This window comes from Bubalus bubalis, chromosome 17, assembly GCF_019923935.1.
Source record: "Bubalus bubalis isolate 160015118507 breed Murrah chromosome 17, NDDB_SH_1, whole genome shotgun sequence".
In the NCBI taxonomy this organism is placed as follows: domain Eukaryota; kingdom Metazoa; phylum Chordata; class Mammalia; order Artiodactyla; family Bovidae; genus Bubalus; species Bubalus bubalis.
In genome coordinates, this window is record NC_059173.1 from 53,372,752 (window position 1) to 53,391,760 (window position 19,009).

Below are 19,009 nucleotides of genomic sequence, written 5' to 3' on the forward strand. Positions count from 1 at the left end.
AAGACTGCCCTCGGGCACTTTACCATCCCTTGTAGATTCCCTGTAACCTGCCTATGCCTTTGTAGTTTATCTCTTTATTAAACCATCCCGGAGTTATCCTTTAAAATGCTAGCATGTAAGTGCCCTGTTTATTTGGGAACTCATATTGTGCATGTCAGTACAAGGAAGACTTGTCAGTCACATTGAGATGTATGACATGAAATGACAATCACTAAATACATCTTTGGACACCATGTCCAACTTCCCCCGTTCATTCTTTCAACCCACATTTATTGGTTGACTTTCTGTGTGATGAATCAGACACAACCTCAGGCATACTGGTGGGTGCAATGCACTAGCCAGGCAGCCCCAGCAAACCCATGGTGGCGATGAAGGCATTTGGCCTGCCATGTATCTGATCTCTGGGCTTCCCAAGCAGTGCCAGTGGTGAAGAAGCTGCCTGCCAATTCAGGAGACATAAGAGACACAGGTTCAATCTCCAGGTTGAGAAGATCCCCTGGAGGAGGGCATGGCAACTGCCTACAGTATTCTTGCCTCAAGAATCCCATGGTCAGAGGAGCCTGACAGGCTGCAGTCCATAGAGTCGCACAGAGTCGGACACAACTGAAGTGACTAAGCACGCTCACGCGTATATCTGATCTCCATGCCCTGCTGGAATTCGGGCCTTCTTGAGTAGAAGGCTCCCACCTGGCATCTCCCCAGTTCATCCTCTGCACATCCTCTGCTGCAGCCGCCTTGAAAGCACAGAGTTCACAGTGGCATGGCTGATTCAGGGAGAATTGTCAATCCTGAGCATGCTAGGGAGTCCTTGCCCATCCTTTCATCCCATGTTCCTAACACACCAACACTCGTTGTTCCTCCAAGCTGCCAGGCCTCTGAACACCTCTGTGACTTTCACATACTGTTCTAGCTGCTTAGATGCTGTTTCCCCATTATCTTCCTGGAAAATTCCTAACTCAAGTCAGTCTGTTTCCCCATTATCTTCCTGGAAAATTCCTAACTCAAGTCAGTCTACAAAGCCTTCCAGGAAGCAGTGGGTGGGACTTAAATGCTTCTTCCTGTGTGGTCCTATAGCAGCTATTGCGCACCCCTGTCCCATCACTCATAATATTTTGCTACAAAGTTGCTTCATGCACTGTCTCTCCTGCTATGCCCAGATTGCTGGCAGGGACGCTGCCATCTTAATTATGAAACAAAATGCAACTGTAAAAGCTGCGCATAGCTATCTCTACATTCTAGGTGGTGTGACTGATTTATCTTTGGAGAAAACTTGGTTGTTTTTTTTTAATTGGGGAAAACACTATGGCATGCTTTTTAATTTGCAAAGAATGTGCCTGAGGTCAGATATGAAAAGAAGAAGACAATAAGAAACCAAACAATGTCAAAAATCAAGCCCTTGGGGGGCCTGGGGCACCCCTAAGGAGACATTATCCAGCTGCTAAGACAGTCCTCCCTGCTCTTCTCAAGTGAAGAGCCTGAGGCTAGAGAAAGGGAAAGCCTGGATGAGTGGCAAGTGACTCACTAGCAAAATGATGGCTGGCCAGGGAGATGGGAGGTGGGTGACAGGAGATGATTTGGGAGCAGTGAAAGCCAACATATTCCTCAGGCTTTCCTTGTCTAGGTTACAATTCTCTCACAAGGACTTCTAAGGTGCCACTGTGACCTGTTCACCCCTACCCCCGAATAGCAGCCTTAGGCAATGAAGGAAGAAAATGTGTTTATGTTTTAAAACAAACCAGAGCACAGACAGCTCCTGCAGAAGTAGAGGCAGAGGAGAAGAGGTGATGAGAGAATCCCAAGACACAGCAGCCCCCAAAGAAAGAGGTGACACCAGCAGGCATAGGTATATCCTCACACAGCCCTTAGGGTGACTGGATTTCTGCAGTTCGCAGAATAAAGGTACAGGTCACTTAGGCTCACAAAATGAAGAGCGATCCTGGAAGGCTGAAAACTTTTTATACGCTTGAGTTACATTTATATTTTGAGCAATTCACATGATTTTGGGCACACTGAACACACTTAAAAAAATTTTTTTTGACAAGTGGATGGATTGATGGATGGATGGATGGACGAATGGATGATAAAGGAATGGAAGTTTTGCTTCAATACAGCCTCAAGCATTTGCTTCCTGACAGGCCCACCATGTTTCTTTCATCTTGTTACTTTGTTCTTATAAGGCCTTAAGGGAACTGGAGACTGCAAACAAAGAGAACAGATCCAGTAATGACAAGTCCAGGGTAATAAGGTAATAACCTTGGTTAAGACAGAGGGGAATGATGGGCTAATTAGTACAAGACATGTAACAGCTCATCTAGACTCCAAGATGCTCCCTCTCACCTGAGCCGCCAGCCAGCCTCACCTCCACAGCAGGAGCAGATGAAGCAGGTCATTCTCTCAGAGGCAGCATCCAGTGTGTTCCCAGTTCTCACTTCCCTGGACCACTAGAATAACGCTGAGAGCCTGAAGGTCTAATTTCTGCATGCCATGGGGACCAAGAAACAGAAAGCAGCCCTGAAGAGAGGGGCATCCTGTGTGTTCTGAGAGGCCCCAGAGAAGGAGAGCTGGGCTGGAGTGCTTCCAGACCAGAGGTCTCAGGAGCCTGGGGTCAGTAACTTAGTGCTGGGGAGCAGCTCTTTGGAAGGCACTGCATTTTGTCTTAGGAAGCCCCAAAGCTCCATCCTCTGCAAAGTGGCTGAGGAGGCTAGGGTGCGGGAAGTCGCAGCCCACATAGGAGGCCCAAGCACTCTGGGCGCTCAGAAAGATGGCTGGGACCCAGCTTCGGTGTCAGGACCACACTCGGCCTGGGGCACCCACACGTCCCCACGCCGGAGCTGCCTGGGAACAGGACTCTGGCCTGGGAAAGGAGGCCGGGGCTGGTTGTCCCACCAACGGCAGTTCTCCAGTCGGCTGTTTACTACTCTAAGTGCTTCTGCCAAAGAATGTGAGAGGCGGGAAAGGTCAGAATTGTGAGCTGTCCATCACAGCTCATGGCTCAAAGTCTTGACAAGAAATAGGAAAATGACAGAATTAATGATGAAACAGGAGACTGAACAAAGGGGAAATGACAAACCAGCAAGGTTTGACAGTATGTTTAGATACTATATTCACTGCCTCTCAACACAGAGGAGGGCAGAATGATAGATATCAGCACACAGGAAAGACCCTTGGGGTAAACCCATCCCAATGCTTTGATCTCTCCAGACAAGAACAGTACAACACAGGTGAATGTTATTAGCAAAAGGTTAGTTGTCGGTTGAGAGAGTCCACATTTGGAATTTGTTTCTATTGTTCCTGTGAGCACTCTCTTGTCTGAAAGCACAAAGCAAAACACTTCACTTTCTAACATATAATTAGAACTGTTTGTTAGTAGGTTTTCAAGTTATTAACCTGAAAATATATAAATTTATGTTTGGATTTTCCTAAACATAAAAAAAAAAAATCCCAGATGAATGGAGAGAGTAGCATGCAAACATATACACTACCATATGTAAAATAGATAGCCAATAGAAATTTGCTATATGACTCAAGGAAATCAAACCAGGGCTCTATAACAACCTAGAGGGGTGGGAAAGAGTGGGAGGTGGGAGGGAGGGTTCAAGAGGGAAGGGACACATGTACACCTATGGTTAATTCACGTTGATATATGACAGAAACGAAACCAATACTGCAAAGCAATTGTCCTTCAATTGAAAATAAATAAATAAGAATCCCAGAGGAGAGGCTGGGACTTATTTGAGAATATAAGTGAAGTCTTGAGTGCAAAATAAAGCTCATTTATCCATTAAAATGTAAATTGACCCCAAAATCCAAAGTGGTTAATAAGTCCTTAAGCATTACAGAGATGGAAGGAAGGGAGGGAGGGAAAGCACAGATTTTAGAAATCTCCAGACCCAAGACTGATTCCCAAACTCCCCACCTCCTTTGCAGCCACCATCAGCATGACGCTGACCCTCTCCAAGCCCCACATCCCTCTCCGTGATAATGGCAATCATGACATCTAAGAAGGTAAGGTTTACATGGAGCATGGGGCAGGCACTCAGGAAAGATGATTTCCCTCCTTTCTCCCTTCAGAATGGCTTTGGGTAAGCAATACTGGATTCTTTTATAAAGTCCTGAACTTCCATTTGTGGAGGTAGAGCAGTCACGAGCCAGAAAAGAGAAGTGAACTAATCAGTAAAAATGAAGCACAAGGAAAGCAATCCTCAGAAATGAAAAATTGTTCTCAGTCACTACAAAAATAGAATGAATATTTACTGCTAATGTCTCCTAGCAGGCAGAGCAAAATGCCCACAAATGCACTGAGAGCTTACTAAAGAGGGCCTTTTGACACCACTGAATCGTGACAGAAGGCACCCCCTTCTCAGTGTTTGCCTCTGCTCAGAAGCAGCTGACCATCAGAAGCAGTGAGCCGTCTTCCTTTCAGAGTAGAAACTTGAGCAGAGATATCTTAAAAATAACCAACACACTCATGATATAAGTAAGGGTATAGATTCAAAACACTTGGACATCCAATTTCAGTTTAGGACAGGTGTTCCCAATATTTAAAAAATATGAGATGTCTTTTTTGCCATGCCAACTCCCCACGTGTTAAGAGCTGCCCTTTCAGTAGCTATCAATTAGGAAAATCCATAATCATAGAAAACAACTGTGAATCCCCATTTCGAACTGTGATGGTGGAGAAGATGCTTAAGAGTCCCTTGGACAGCAAGGAGGTCAAACCAGTCAATCCTAAAGGAAATCAACCCTGAATATTCATTGCAAGGACTGACACTGAAGCGAAAGCTCCAATACTCTGGCCACCTGATGCAAAGAACTGACTTTCATTAGGAAAAGACCTTAATGCAGGGAAAGATTGAGGGCAGGAAGAGAAGGAGGCAACAGAGGATGAGATGGTTGAATGGCATCATCAGTGCAATGGACGTGAGTTTGAGCTAACTCTGGGAGATAGTGAAGGACAGGGAAGTCTGGCATGCTACAGTTCATGGGGTCACAAAGGGTAGGACACGACTTAGCAAACGAACAACAAAGTACCCACATACATTGAAAAATAATCATGACATATATGTGTAAAATATTATTTATCTCACCAACAAAAGATATAGAGCAAAAACAGCTTTCTGGACCCATCACAGCAGTGTTGTACACAAACTCCCTTCTCCTAGAGGTGCAGAGCCCACAGATGAAGAGCCACTCACTGGGGCAGAGTCTCTGGTTTCTTTTATATAAAATCTCCATCAAAAGAAGCTGAGGATGAATAATGATTTGCATAGTTTCGAAGCAAAGACTTTAAAATAAGAAAATGAGGATGGACCTAGAGATTATTATACTGAGCGAGGTAAGTCAGAGAAAGAACAAATATCATATGATATCACTTTTATGTGAAATCTAGAAAAATGATGCAAGTGAAGTTATTTGCAAAACAGACTCATAGACTTCAAAAACAAACTTATGGCTGCCAGAGGGGAAGTGAGGGGAAGGAGTAAGTTAGGAGTTTGGAATTAACATATGCATACTACTATATGTAAAAATAGATAATTAACAAGGACTTACTGTATAGTACAGGGAACTCTACTCAATAGTATGTAATAACATAAATGGGAAAAGAATCTGAATAAGAATGGAAATACATATATGTATAACTGAATCACTTTGCTGTACACCTAAAACTAACACAAACCTTGTAAATCAACTACACTCCAATATAAAATAAAAATTTTTTAATAGGAAAATGAAGACAACATTCAACTCCTGAGAGTATATTTATCCCTAATGTTATTTATGCTATTTATCCCTGTTATATGTTATTTATCCCTGATATTATTAATAAACAAAAGAGTTTTTTGTACAACCAATATTTAGGATTACAATCTTTCTTAAAGAAGAGATCAAGCATCCTAATACGTGTATTCTGAAGCACTAGAAGAAAACAATAATGAAGAGAAGAGCACTGTTTTCACAATGACTTGTTGGCACAATGACATAGCTTTATCTCAGAGTCTCTTGACAGAGAGAGACTCTGATTAAAAGAATACTGATTAATTACAACTTTTAATAATGGAACTCTGTATTGCTAGATGAAATCCCAATTTGCCATAAAAGGGAACAACTCATAAACTAACCCAAAGGAAAGTCCTTAAAATCCAGTTGTTAAAACAGAAGGAAAAACCCCAAACATTCACACAATTACTCAGTGTGATTGGCCAAGAATCTCAGGGGAAATCAAAACATGTGACCAAACACTTCCTTTTACTGCCTGAATCTCTTGAAAATGACAAAAAATGATCTCCAATAACATCTACACCAAGTCATCACAGGATCAAACACTCGCCTCCAAAAAGAGACAAAAAATGCCATTTTCACAGGACCCTTCCCAGGTACTGTCTGTGGATTCAATGCATATGGTGTGTCACATCATAGCTTCAGCTGGAGGCACACATCCAGCCCATCCTGCTGGAACAGACTTGAGCATCTGCCTTCCGTGCTTGGTTATGGTCTTCAGCAACAAATACAGCAGCAAAGAAAGAAGGCCCAGCAAAATTATTCACCAGGGACCTGTTTACATTTGCACTGTCAATTCTAATTGGTTTTTTACGGAGTTAAATTCTTCTGCCCTCATTAGAAGCATGATCGCCTGTCAGTGAGTCTAACATGTTTGAATTCCCATGAGGGGTGTCAGACTCTCCATCTTGTCTACTGCTCAGGTAGGATCAAGGACAAGGTGCAGTCAAAATTTTACACATCAGTCCTTGAAAACACAAGGCAAATCCCACTCCACCCACAAGTACTTGTGCTTCACCATGCCACTGGAGAACTCTTGGGTTCTTCTGATCTTAGGCACTCACAACTCAGAGGGTCCTGAAATAACCAGGCTGACCTTGCCTTGTAGGAGGAAACAACTACTTCCTCCCCTTGTAGGAAGAACCTATGCTAGCTTCTTGGGTCTTCTTGGAACAACTGACAACAATAATAACTAGAGTATCCAAGGGCTTCCCTGCTGGCTCAGATGGAAGGAAAGTAAAGTAAAATCGCTCAGTTGTGTCCTATTCTTTGTGACCCCATAGCCTGTAGCCTACCAGGCTCCTCTGCCTGTGGGATTTTCCAGGCAAGAGTACTGGAGTGGGTTGCCATTTTCTTCTCCAGAGGATCTTCCCAACCCAGGGATCGAACCCCGTCTCCCGCATTGTAGGCAGACGCTTTACCGTCTGAGCCACCAGGGAAGCCCAGATGGTAAGGAATCTGCCTGCAATGTGGGAGACCCGGGTTCAGTCCCTAAGTTGGGAAGATCCCCTGGAGAAGGGAATGGCAACCCACTCCAGTATTCTTGCCTGGAGAATCCCATGAACAGAGGAGCCTGGTGGGCTACAGTCCATGGGGTTGCAAAGAGTCGGACACAACTGAGCAACTAACACACACACACACACACACATACAGTATCTGAAGGCTGACAAGGCTTATAACCACTGAGAGCCACCTCACCTGTGTCAGGTTTGTGCTGTGCTGTACTTCGTCACTCAGTTGTGTCTGACTCTTTGCAACCCCATGGACTGTAGCCCACCAAGCTCCTCTGTCCATGGGGATTCTCCGAGCAAGAATACTGGAGTGGGTTGCCATGTCCTCCTCCAGGGGATCTTCTCAACCCAGGGATCAAACCCAGGTCTCCCACATTGCAGGCAGATTCTCTTCTGTCTGAGCCACCAGGGAAGCCCAGGTTTGAGGTAAGGGTTATTTCTAAGAACCCAGCAGATGGGAGAGAAAAAACCTGGGCATCATGGAGGGTAGGGTGTTCTCTGCTGGGTAAGAGGAGGGAAGCCCAGTGGTCAAGCCTTTGCCTTCCAATGCAGGGGGTGCAGGCTCAATCCCTGGTCAGGGAGCTGAGATCTCCATAGCCCCCACAGCCAAAACACCAAAACATAAACAGAAGCAATACTGTAACAAATTCAATGAAGACTTTAAAAATGATTCACATCAAAAACATTTTTAAAAATTAAAAAAAAAAAAAAAACAATTACAACTCAGTAGAATAATGATTACACCTACTGTTTCAGTGGAGGGAACTGGGGGCTCAGAGAGTCATTTTCCCACAGTCCCAGAGAAAGTAAGTGGCCTAGCAGGATGGAGAGTCGAATATTGCAGCTCCCATCCTATAGTGGCCCTGGGCAGAGACCAGCCCTCCAGACAAATGGAATGTGGCAGGAGCTGACTTGGGGGCCTGGGGACTCAGAAAGTGTCCCCGCTAACAGGATGGATAGAACCACAAACCAGATGCCAAGATGGGGAGATCTCTGAGCACAAATACTCTCCTCACCCAAACCCTCCATAAAATAGGTTCATAATTTGGTCTACTTTCAGTAATTAACTATAAAGAAAAAAAAGGAGTTTACTAGACCAAAACTATGGTGGGAGAGAAAGAAGTCACCCTCTAGCTCCTTTGTCCTTAATTTCCAATCATTGGAAGGACTGATGTTGAAGCTGAAACTCCAATACTTTGACCACCTGATGCAAAGAGCTGACTCAATTGGAAAAGACCTTGATGCTGGGAAAGATTGAGGACAGGAGGAGAAGGGGACAACAGAGGATGAGATGGTTGGATGGCATCACCAACTCAATGGACATGGGTTTGCATGGACACCGGGAGTTGGTCATGGACAGGGAGGCCTGGCATTCTGCAGTTCGTGGGGTCACAAAGAGTCGGACACAACTGAGCGACTGAACTGATACCGAAGTCATTCCAGGAAACTTTCTTTTCGGGGAATTTTTAACTAAGATCAAATTAGATTGCTTTACAACTGAGTGTCCATTAATAGATAAATGGATAAAGAAGATGTAATATATATTTGCATGTATACACACACACACACACACATATATAATATAATGGAATACTATTCAGCTACTAAAAAGAACAAACTTTTGCTATTTGCTGCACCATGGATGGACTTAGAGGATATTGTGCTCAATGAAAGTCAGAGACAGACGACTACCATATGGTATCATTTATATGTGTAATCTAAAAGAATATAACAAACTAGTGAATAAAACAAACAAACAAAAAAAGCAGACTCACAGAGAACAAACTAGAGTTTACCAGTGGGGAGAGGGGAGAAGGGAGAGGGGAGAGGGGAGAGGGGAGAGGCGAGAGGGCAGAGGCGAGAGGCAATGTAGCTGGGCGGGGCCAGGGGGGCAGGTTACTATGGGATTCTATGAAGTCATGTGTGCAAAACTTTTGAAAATTGTATTTCACTCTAGAGTTTAAAGAATCTTGTATTCAACTACAGAACTCAGATTGCTTCATCCTCTGAGCCCTAAAATATTTGCATTTTAGAACTTTACCCCATTTCTTAGTATTCCCCAGCCTGAGTTTCTCTTAGAGATGCTGCCTACACTTGAGAATCCAAGCTCTATGGAGGTGGGGTCAAGGCAACCATATTCTTAACAGCTCCCCCCGCCCCAGAAGGTTCCGGAGCAAACAAAGTGAGAGGCCCAAGGTATAAGGCAGGTTAGCATTTGTGATTGGATCTCAAGCAGTCAGCGTCTTTGTTTATAAAGAAAATGTGGAAGGACTGAGTTTGCACAGGAGGCCCTGAGATGTGGGCTGGTTGTAGGGAAACCCACTTTCTCATCACTGTCCAAATTCTTCTCCAAGAGGTTTAAAATCAATTATACAGGAATATCTGAAAAAGTTCTCCCATTAAAAGAAAAAAGCAATGTAAATATCAATCAACAAATGAATGGATAAAGAAGATGTGGTGCATATAAACAAATAGAATATTACTCAGCCCAAAAAAAGGAATGAAATAATGCCACTTGATACAACATGGATAGACCTAGAGATTATCACATTCAATGAGGTAAATCAGAAAGAAAAAGACAAATATTTATCACTTATATATGGACTCTTCAAAAATGATACAAATCAACTCATTTACAAAACAGAAACAGACTTCAGTTCAGTCACTCAGTCGCATCTGACTCTTTGCATCCCCATGAATCGCAGCACGCCAGGCCTCCCTGTCCATCACCAACTCCCGGAGTTCACTCAGACTCACGTCCATCGAGTCAGTGATGCCATCCAGCCATCTCATCCTCTGTCGTCCCCTTCTCCTCCTGCCCCCAATCCCTCCCAGCATCAGAGTCTTTTCCAATGAGTCAACTCTTCGCATGAGGTGGCCAAAGTACTGGAGTTTCAGCTTTAGCATCATTCCTTCCAAAGAATACCCAGGACTGATCTCCTTCAGAATGGACTGGTTGGATCTCCTTGCAGTCCAAGGGACTCTCAAGAGTCTTTTCCAACACCACACTTCAAAAGCATCAATTCTTCAGTGCTCAGCCTTCTTCACAGTCCAACTCTTACGGCTGTAGAACACAAACTTAAGGTTACCAAAGGGGCTAACAAAGTTCTGGGGGAGATAAATTGTTTGGGATTAGCAGATACACATTACTACATATAAAATAAACAACAAGGACCTACTGCATATCACAGGAAACTGTACACAATATCTTGTAATAATTTATAAAGGATAAGAATCTGAAAAGGAATATGTGTGTGTGTGTGTGTGTGTAACTGAATCACTTTGAGGTATACCTGAAACTAACACAACTCTGTAAATTAACTATATTTCAATTTACAAAAAAAAAGCAGAGACGTCCCTGTTGGTTCAGTGGCTAAGACACCACACTCCCGATGCAAGAGGCCTGAGTTTGATCCCTGGTCAGGGAACTAGATCCCACATGCTACAGCTAAGAGTCAGAGTGCCACAACTAAGACCCAGCACGGCCAAATAAATAAGTGAAGAGAATGTAGCCTAGAAAGAACAGAGGACAAGAACATAAAGATGGGGTCTGTCTGCCTACTTGCTTGTTTGCACTCATGACCTAGGCTGGTAAGCAGTTTTGCCTGCTGGCTGGCTTCCGTATGGTCGCCTGTTGAAATGACTTGCTATTCAGCCCCAGCCCTTTAAGGATATAAAGCAGGAAAACACTGCAGCTGCTGTCTTTTCCTTCCTCTACCCCCTTCTTCTCTACTGGGAAGCCTCCTTATTCTTTTCCTCTCCCTCATTCTCTGTTCTCCGCGTCCCAGCTTTCTTGGACAACGTCTCTATACTTGGCCTCCAGACACTTCCTTCTGTTTGGGTTTTTTTCTTTCCCTTCCAACTTCAGGAAGCCTTCTGTTCTAACATCCCTCCTTTCCCTGCCACTCACCGGCTCACGGTTTGGTACCCAAGCTGTTTTCTGTTTGCTGGCAACACGCCTCAAATTCCATTCTGCCACAGGATTTAGCTCTAAGTCAGGCAGTAAATGGGCTCTTTACAAATCTAGCTTAATTTAAAGAACTCTCTCCGTGAGCTGCATTTCTGGGGACATTTTGCAAGGGTGTTAGCAACTAGACTGCATCCACTTGCTTGTACAACAGCAGACTGACTGCTGTTTCTGTCACTCTGAAAGACTGAAGGTAAGGTTCAAATTAACTAGCAAGTGTAAACCACAGGAACCCAGAGAATGGTTTCGCAGAACCTTTTTTCCTTTTCTCTATTTGTGTAATTTTAGTGACTAAGGCGTGAGGTACACAGGTCTGAGTGTCAGCTTGGTGGAGGCAGCAGAAGAAAAATGTGTTGACTGATCAGCTTGGGGTCAGTTTGGATGCTGGAGGATGGGAAGATGGGATATCACTGATCATGACTCCACAGCTCAGCCTGGATGACTAAGAGACTTGCGGTCCCTTAGCCAGTTAGTCACTAAGTCATGTCCAACTCTTGTGACCCCATTGACGGTAGCCCGCTAAGCTTCTCTGTCCATGGGATTTTCCAGGCAAGAATACTGGAGTGGGTTGCCATTTCCTCCTCCAGGGGATCTTTCCGACCCAGGAATTGAATCTACGTCTTCTGCATTGACAGGTGGATTCTTTACCACTGGGTCACCTGAGAAGCCCAATTCTTATTTCTTTGATATTTTATGTCCTATCCCTTTCTCACTAGGTCTAGCTGGGACCATGGACGTTTGGATCCTAAAGCAATTTTTTTTAAGGTTTCATCTTGACAAGCTGTCACCTGGCCTTATACATGCATTAAATCTCTAAAAAAAACTTTGAAAATCTACACTAAACAGGGTGTTTGACTGCCAGACTGGGTCGCTAAGCAGGAGGCACCACCATGGCAGAAATCCATGGATATGCAAGACTCCAGTGTCTGGAGAAGACACAACCTTACTCTTTCTGTTTTGGGAGAGCAGTTTCCATGGTGATTAAGATCTTTCACCCCACCATGAAACAAGGAACTATGACAATGAGTAAACCTCCATTCTCCTGTCCCTCTCTGGATGCTGATGAGGAGAGACCTGGCCAAGACACAAACAGGAGGGCACAATGTATGATGAGGGACAAGAGAGTCTGCTGAAATGTGGAAAACTACATTAAGAACAGAGGGGCTGCGGTGTAAACCAGCCCTTCCATATCACAATGCAACAGTCAAGCTCCATCATAAAAACAAAAATAAACAAAAATAATCCATGAAAAGCCTGGGTATTGTGGGTGCAGCTGGGTCTTTCATTGGCCATAGGTAACTATTTAAGTTAATATGAATTAAAAATGTAGTTCATTAATCACAGCAGCCACATTTCAAATGCTAATAGCCACAATGGGCCAAAGACTGCCATATCGGACAGAGCAGATACAGAGCTTCCTTCTCAGCACAGCAGGTCCTGCCAGACAGTGCTGCTCCAGCGTATTCTGACCCGATGGCATACTCTGACCTGCAACATGGGGAACCGTTCCTGAGTCAGAAGAAAGCCTTACAAAGTCATGAGCAAGAGGGAAAATCCACCACTACACATAGAGGGGAGCAGCCTGACCCGGGCAGGGAGGCGTTGCTGCCTAGCAGCAAGGCTCCAACTGAACACTGAGAATTCACCACAGACAACACAGACCGGGAGGAGGCAGAGATGGGAGCATCTCCTGCCAGATCAATTGCTCCTTTTCTTCTCCCTGAGGGTCCAGCAGGGAGCAGGGAGGTGAGGAGCAATTCCTCACATAAATGAAGTGGGAAGGCAGGGCTACCCCAGCACTCCAGGCCTCTGAAGCCAAGAGAGCCAATGTGATTAAATAATTGCACTGTCTCACCTTGCCCAGTCAAGCTAGATTCCAATGAGGATAATTAATCTTTATAGTGCCTGTTATCCCCTGCCCTGTGCATACTTCTGCTCCTGTTCAAAGTCAAGTTTCCCAAACTGTCTGCTTCTTGCACAAGAAGAAAAGGGTAGAGGAAGCGAAATAGACTTCCTTGTAGAAGGACATAAATAGAAAATTACCTTTGGATCTAGTCTTTATGAATCCCCCTCCAAAAATGGTGGAATCATGCAGGAAGCATATGTGAAGTGAAGTGAAAGTCACTCAGTCACGGCCGACTCTTTGCGATCCCAAGCACTATATAGTACATGGAACCTTCCAGGCCTGGGTAGCCTTTCCCTTTTCCAGGGGATCTTCTGAACCCAGGGATCAAATCCAGGTCTCCCACATTGCAGGTGGATTCTTTTTTTTTTTTTTTAATTTTATTTTATCTTTAAACTTTACATAATTGTATTAGTTTTGCTAAATATCCAAATGAATCCACCACAGGTATACATGTGTTCCCCATCCTGAACCCTCCTCCCTCCTCATTCCATCCCTCTGGGTCGTCCCAGTGCACCAGCCCCAAGCATCCAGTATCGTGCATCGAACCTGGACTGGCAACTCATTTCATACATGATATTTTACATGTTTCAATGCCATTCTCCCAAATCTTCCCACCCTCTCCCTCTCTCACAGAGTCCATAAGACTGTTCTATACATCAGTGTCTCTTTTGCTGTCTCATACACAGGGTTATTGCTACCATCTTTCTAAATTCCATATATATGCGTTAGTATACTGTATTGGTGTTTTTCTTTCTGGCTTACTTCACTCTGTATAATAGGCTCCAGTTTCATCCACCTCATTAGAACTGATTCAAATGTATTCTTTTTAATGGCTGAGTAATACTCCATTGTGTATATTTACCACTGCTTTCTTATCCATTCATCTGCTGATGGACATCTAGGTTGCTTCCATGTCCTGGCTATTATAAACAGTGCTGCGATGAACATTGGGGTACACGTGTCTCTTTCCCTTCTGGTTTCCTCAGTGTGTATGCCCAGCAGTGGGATTGCTGGATCATAAGGCAGTTCTATTTCCAGTTTTTTAAGGAATCTCCACACTGTTCTCCATAGTGGCTGTACTAGTTTGCATTTCCACCAACAGTGTAAGAGGGTTCCCTTTTCTCCACACCCTCTCCAGCATTTATTACTTGTAGACTTTTGGATCGCAGCCATTCTGACTGGTGTGAAATGGTACCTTATAGTGGTTTTGATTTGCATTTCTCTGATCTTCAGAACCCAGGGATCAAATCCAGGTCTCCCACATTGCAGGTGGATTCTTTACCAGTTGAGCCACCAGGGAAGCCCATAAGCATATGTAACTATAAAAAAATTTCAGAGAAACAAAGATACTTGGAGTTCATAGCTATTCTTGGAGGGTGAATTTTAGAACTTGCCTTTAAGAAACCCTCAGCCTTTGTAATTCCAAGAGCCCAGAAACAAAACAATGACTGGGACAAAGAAGAAAGCCAATGCAGATACCCAGCCTGACCTCAGTCGCCAAGAAACTCATTGCTCAAAAGCAAAGCCAGAAAGTGGCATACATCGTGAACAAACACAAAATCCATGTATTGATGGAACTTCTTCCTAAAACCGATGGTTGGATTTGTTTTTAATCCACCCACACTTTATCCAGTAATAATATGAATCAATTTAAAAGATGCAACATTTGAGCATCTATTTATTTTGTATCACTCCCTGTAAAATGATAGCTTGATTCCTTTAAAAGTGTGTTTGTATGGGTGCATAAAAGTAGTGTGATCCCTAGAAACTTCCCAGATTCATGCAAATTGTGAGCGTAATTTCACACCAAGAAGGAGGAAAGACAGGGCTTTGTAGTCAGCTCTATACACATCTGCCAGCTCCACAAAATGACCAGCAATGCCAAAGACGACCGGCTGCCAGGTCTGTCTGTTCCTAGAGGGGAGTAGGTAGGGGAGTAGCTACTTGGCAACAAGACAGAAGGACAGTGAGAAAAGATGGGAGAGCCAAATAAAAAGTGAGGAAAAGGAAAAATAATCTCTCACTGCATTATCCACCACCCCTAAGTGTGTATTAATGAACCGCTAAAGTATGCCCTGGAGAGTCTTAATACGACAATATTAAACTCTGTACACCAAGAAAAGCAAAGATGGCACGTTATAACAAAGAGGGTTTGGGTTCTGTGTTGTTGGTTCTCTGGTTCTTGCTAATATTCTGGTTTTTAGTTTTGCTCACTTGGATGTATTTTCCTTTAAAGGGCTGCTTGCCACCGAGCCCATTTTCCAACCGAAGTGCAATGCTGCCCCCTGATGGTGGAACACTGTAAGAGCACCTGGAGAAATCGAGACTCTCCAAGGCAAACTTCCTTACAGTTCTGCCTAGATTTCATTTTGCTATCTTTTCATTCTCCGAAGTGCAAATATTTCATCCTTAAAGATCCTCTGCACAGAGATATTTTCTGGCTCAGGCTGGTTCACACTCGTAATCAACATAACCGTTTTATTCTAAAACATGAACTGTGTGCTGATTACAAAACAAGCAGTTGTGGGGAGTGGATTTCTCCCCCTTTTTGCTTATAAATTAAGCTTTCTCCCCAGAGAAGGCTCAGAAATCAGGCCTATTTTATATAACCTTTAGAATCCTGATTGGAATTCTCACTGGAAAGACATTTACTGAGAACTCAAGCTCGAGAAATCAATGCTGGGCCTGACAGACGTTCAGCTCCCAGACAAACGTATTTGATTTCAGATCATCCTTCAATCTTTGTAGCAGGAATAAACCTGAGACTGAGAACAATGCAGGTGACGCTCTGCACTATCAGAAGCCACCCTCCTGAACTGCGTGAAAACACAACAGCTATCTGAGAGAAAATTATACGAAAACACGTGAGGAGGGGTTGAGTGGAAAGCTCCTCCCTCCATGGTCAAGCATTATATGATCTCCTGTTTCCTCAAACCACGACTCCAACCACCTGCATCAGAATAACCTGGGAGTGTGTTAATGCCAATTTGGGGGCCCAGTCAAGGTCTGTTAAATCTGAAACTCTGCTTAGGATCTAGAAGTCTGCATTTACCTTGCCTCTTACTAAACCTTGAGTTCCAATGAATAAAATTTAATAGAAATTTTTAATTTCCATTAAGAAAATTCTCCTATTCAGGAATTCCCAAACATTACACAGATAAAGGATAACCAAAAAAAAAATTTTTAATCTATCAGTTAATACATTTGCTTGATTTTCTACAAAAATGAAAAGATATCACTTGGTCATGCAAGGTACTCTTCAGCTAGTAAACAATGACAATAGCCAACCCAAATCATAAACACGACTTGATTGTTGCTAATGGTTGTTCCTAACTGTACTTCTTACCCCAAAGCCATGCTTTTGAAAAGCCCTATCAGGAAGTAGCATAAAATGATTCATTAAGCAGAAATCACTGTGGATGATGACTTCAGCCATGAATTTAAAAGACGCTTACTCCTTGGAAGGAAAGCTATGACAAACCTAGACAGCATATTAAAAAGCAGAAACAGCATTTTGCCAATAAAGATCTGTCTAGTCAAAGGAATGGTTTTTGCAGTAGTCATGTATCAAGGTGAGAGTTGGACCATAAACAAAGCTAAGCACTGAAGAACTGATGCTTTTGAACTGTGGTGCTAGAGAAGACTTTTGAGAGTCTCTCAGACTGCAAGGAGATCAAACCAGTCAATCCTAAAGGAAATCAACCCTGAATATTCATTGGAAGGACTGATGCTGAAGTTCCAATGGCCATCTGATGTAAAGAGCCAACGAAAAGACTGTGATTCTGGGAAAGATTGAAGGCAAAAGGAGAAGAGGGTAGCAGAGGATGAGATGGTTAGATAGCATCACCAACTCAACAGACATGAATGTGAGCAAACTCCAGGAGATAGTGAAGGACAAGGAAGCCTGACGTGCTACAGTCCATGGGTCACAAAGAGTCAGACATGACTTATCGACTGAACAAGAAGAAATAATTCACTATATCAGAAGATAAGACAACCATGAGAGCTCTCAGCCCTCATAGAGAAGGACCTGACAAAAACAGCCAAAAAAGACAAAAAGAAAACAAACCAAGAAAAAAAGAAATCCAAGCAAGTAGTACTGGTTATTTGTCACCCCTTCTGAACAGGACTGGCTGTCCCTGGTGTTGCCTCCTGCTCCCCGTCCCCTCCCCTGACCCACAGTTCTCAGCCTCTCTCTGTCATCATTTCGTAGCCACTTGTCATCTGATCCAGTTCCAGGACATGGTGAGAATGGACTGTGCCCTGGTCCTGCCAAGCCGGGCTGAGGTGCCCGCCCGGCCAGACTGTCTCCATGCATGCTGTAGCGCGTGGCTGGGGGCCAGGACCAATGGGCTGTATTTCATTTCCCCTTGTTTGCCGGATGTGTCACGGGGGCACAGCAAGAGATGGAAATGGGCTATGTCTGCCTCAGGGAACCTGTGAGGATGAAAGGAGGTCTGTCAGCTGTGCAGACCATCCCCTCAGTCACCAGCAGAAAAACCAGATCCTCCAAGTTCCACTACCCGTGTGCCAGGAGGGCAGGACCTCAGCGCCACCAGGCTGGGCTCACTGGAGAAGACAGTCATGAAAAGGAATCTCTCTTGCGCTCACCCCAAACGGAGAGCAGGCTGATGGTGAGATCGAGGAAGGTCCCAGGGGTTAAGCCGATGCTCAAGAGCAACAGCTGCAGAGGAAGTTCTAGAAGCCTGAATGATATTAAGAAAACAGCCTGTTGGAGGGTGTGGAGAAAAGGAAACCCTCAAACGCTGTTGGTGGGAATGTAAATTGGTGCAGCCATTGTGGAAGATGGTAGGGTTTCAACAAAAAAATTAGAGTTATCATATAATCCAGCAATTCTACTTCTAGGCATATATATCTGGAAAAGAGGAAAACTCTATGTACCCCAGGGTACACAGAGTACCCCATGTACCCCAGTGTTCACAGCAGTACTGTTTACAATAGCCAAGGCACGGAAGCACAACCTAAGTGTCCATCAACAGATGGATGGATAAAGAAGATGGAACACTACTCAGACATAAAATGGAATGAAATTCTGCCATTGCATCATAGACGGACTTGGAGAATATTATAATCAGTGAAAGAAGTCAGACAAGAAAGACAAATACCATATGATAGCACTTAAATGTGGCATCTAAAAAAATACAACAAAGGAGTGAATGAAACAAAACAGAAGCAAATTCACAGAAATAAAGAACAAACTGGTGGTTACCAGTGGAGAGAGGGAAGCAAGGAGGAGCAATTCAGGTGTGGGGGGAAAAAAGGGCTAGTACAGGATTATATGAAATCATGTGTGTGAAACTTCTGAAAACTATAAACATTATAGAATTTAAAGAATCTTTCATTTGATTAAAAAAGAAAGAAAGAAAAGAGCCTTTTGGTTTATTCTGAGGAGGGATATGAGGGCCATGTCAGGTCTGTTTGTTCGGGGAGAGAGATCGAATATTACAGAGCATTCTTTAATTTGCTATAGAATTTCAATACATCTGCTGAAGTGGTTTCTAAGTCACTACAGCAAAGAGAGGCCTAGGACAAGAATTTACCTCGGAGGCTGGCTGTTAGTGTTTATGTCCGGCCGCAAGGAGACGCAAATTGCAAATTTAATGATAAAACAGTTTAGAAGAGAGGAGCGTTTTTTTTTTTTAATGTATTATAATAAATATATATGAATCCATGTACTTTCCCAGAGGTAGGATTTGAATTTTCCTAAATCAGCTAATGTCTTTGTCAATTCTCCATTTGTATCTGGCCTATGTCACATCTTAAAATCCATACCACTTTATATCTCTCCTTAATTGCTCCATGTGGGTAACTTGAATTTAAAACTAG

At 43.5% G+C, this 19,009-nt stretch overlaps 1 long non-coding RNA gene across 8 annotated transcripts in view; it reads right to left on the reverse strand.

Annotated features, from left to right (window-relative positions):
- The window catches only part of LOC123329981, a 203,552-nt gene that overhangs the window by 174,578 nt on the left and 9,965 nt on the right, over positions 1-19,009 (reverse strand). For 5 of the 8 annotated variants that reach the window (XR_006545637.2, XR_006545633.2, XR_006545636.2 and 2 more), the window contains exon 4: positions 10,303-10,353. The exons of 2 other annotated variants lie outside the window; for them this stretch is intronic. This is a non-coding gene — a long non-coding RNA (uncharacterized LOC123329981). Of the gene's footprint in view, positions 1-10,302; positions 10,354-17,096; positions 17,600-17,773; positions 17,869-19,009 lie in introns of those variants that run through there. One more of the 8 variants, XR_006545640.2, reaches the window with a different exon arrangement.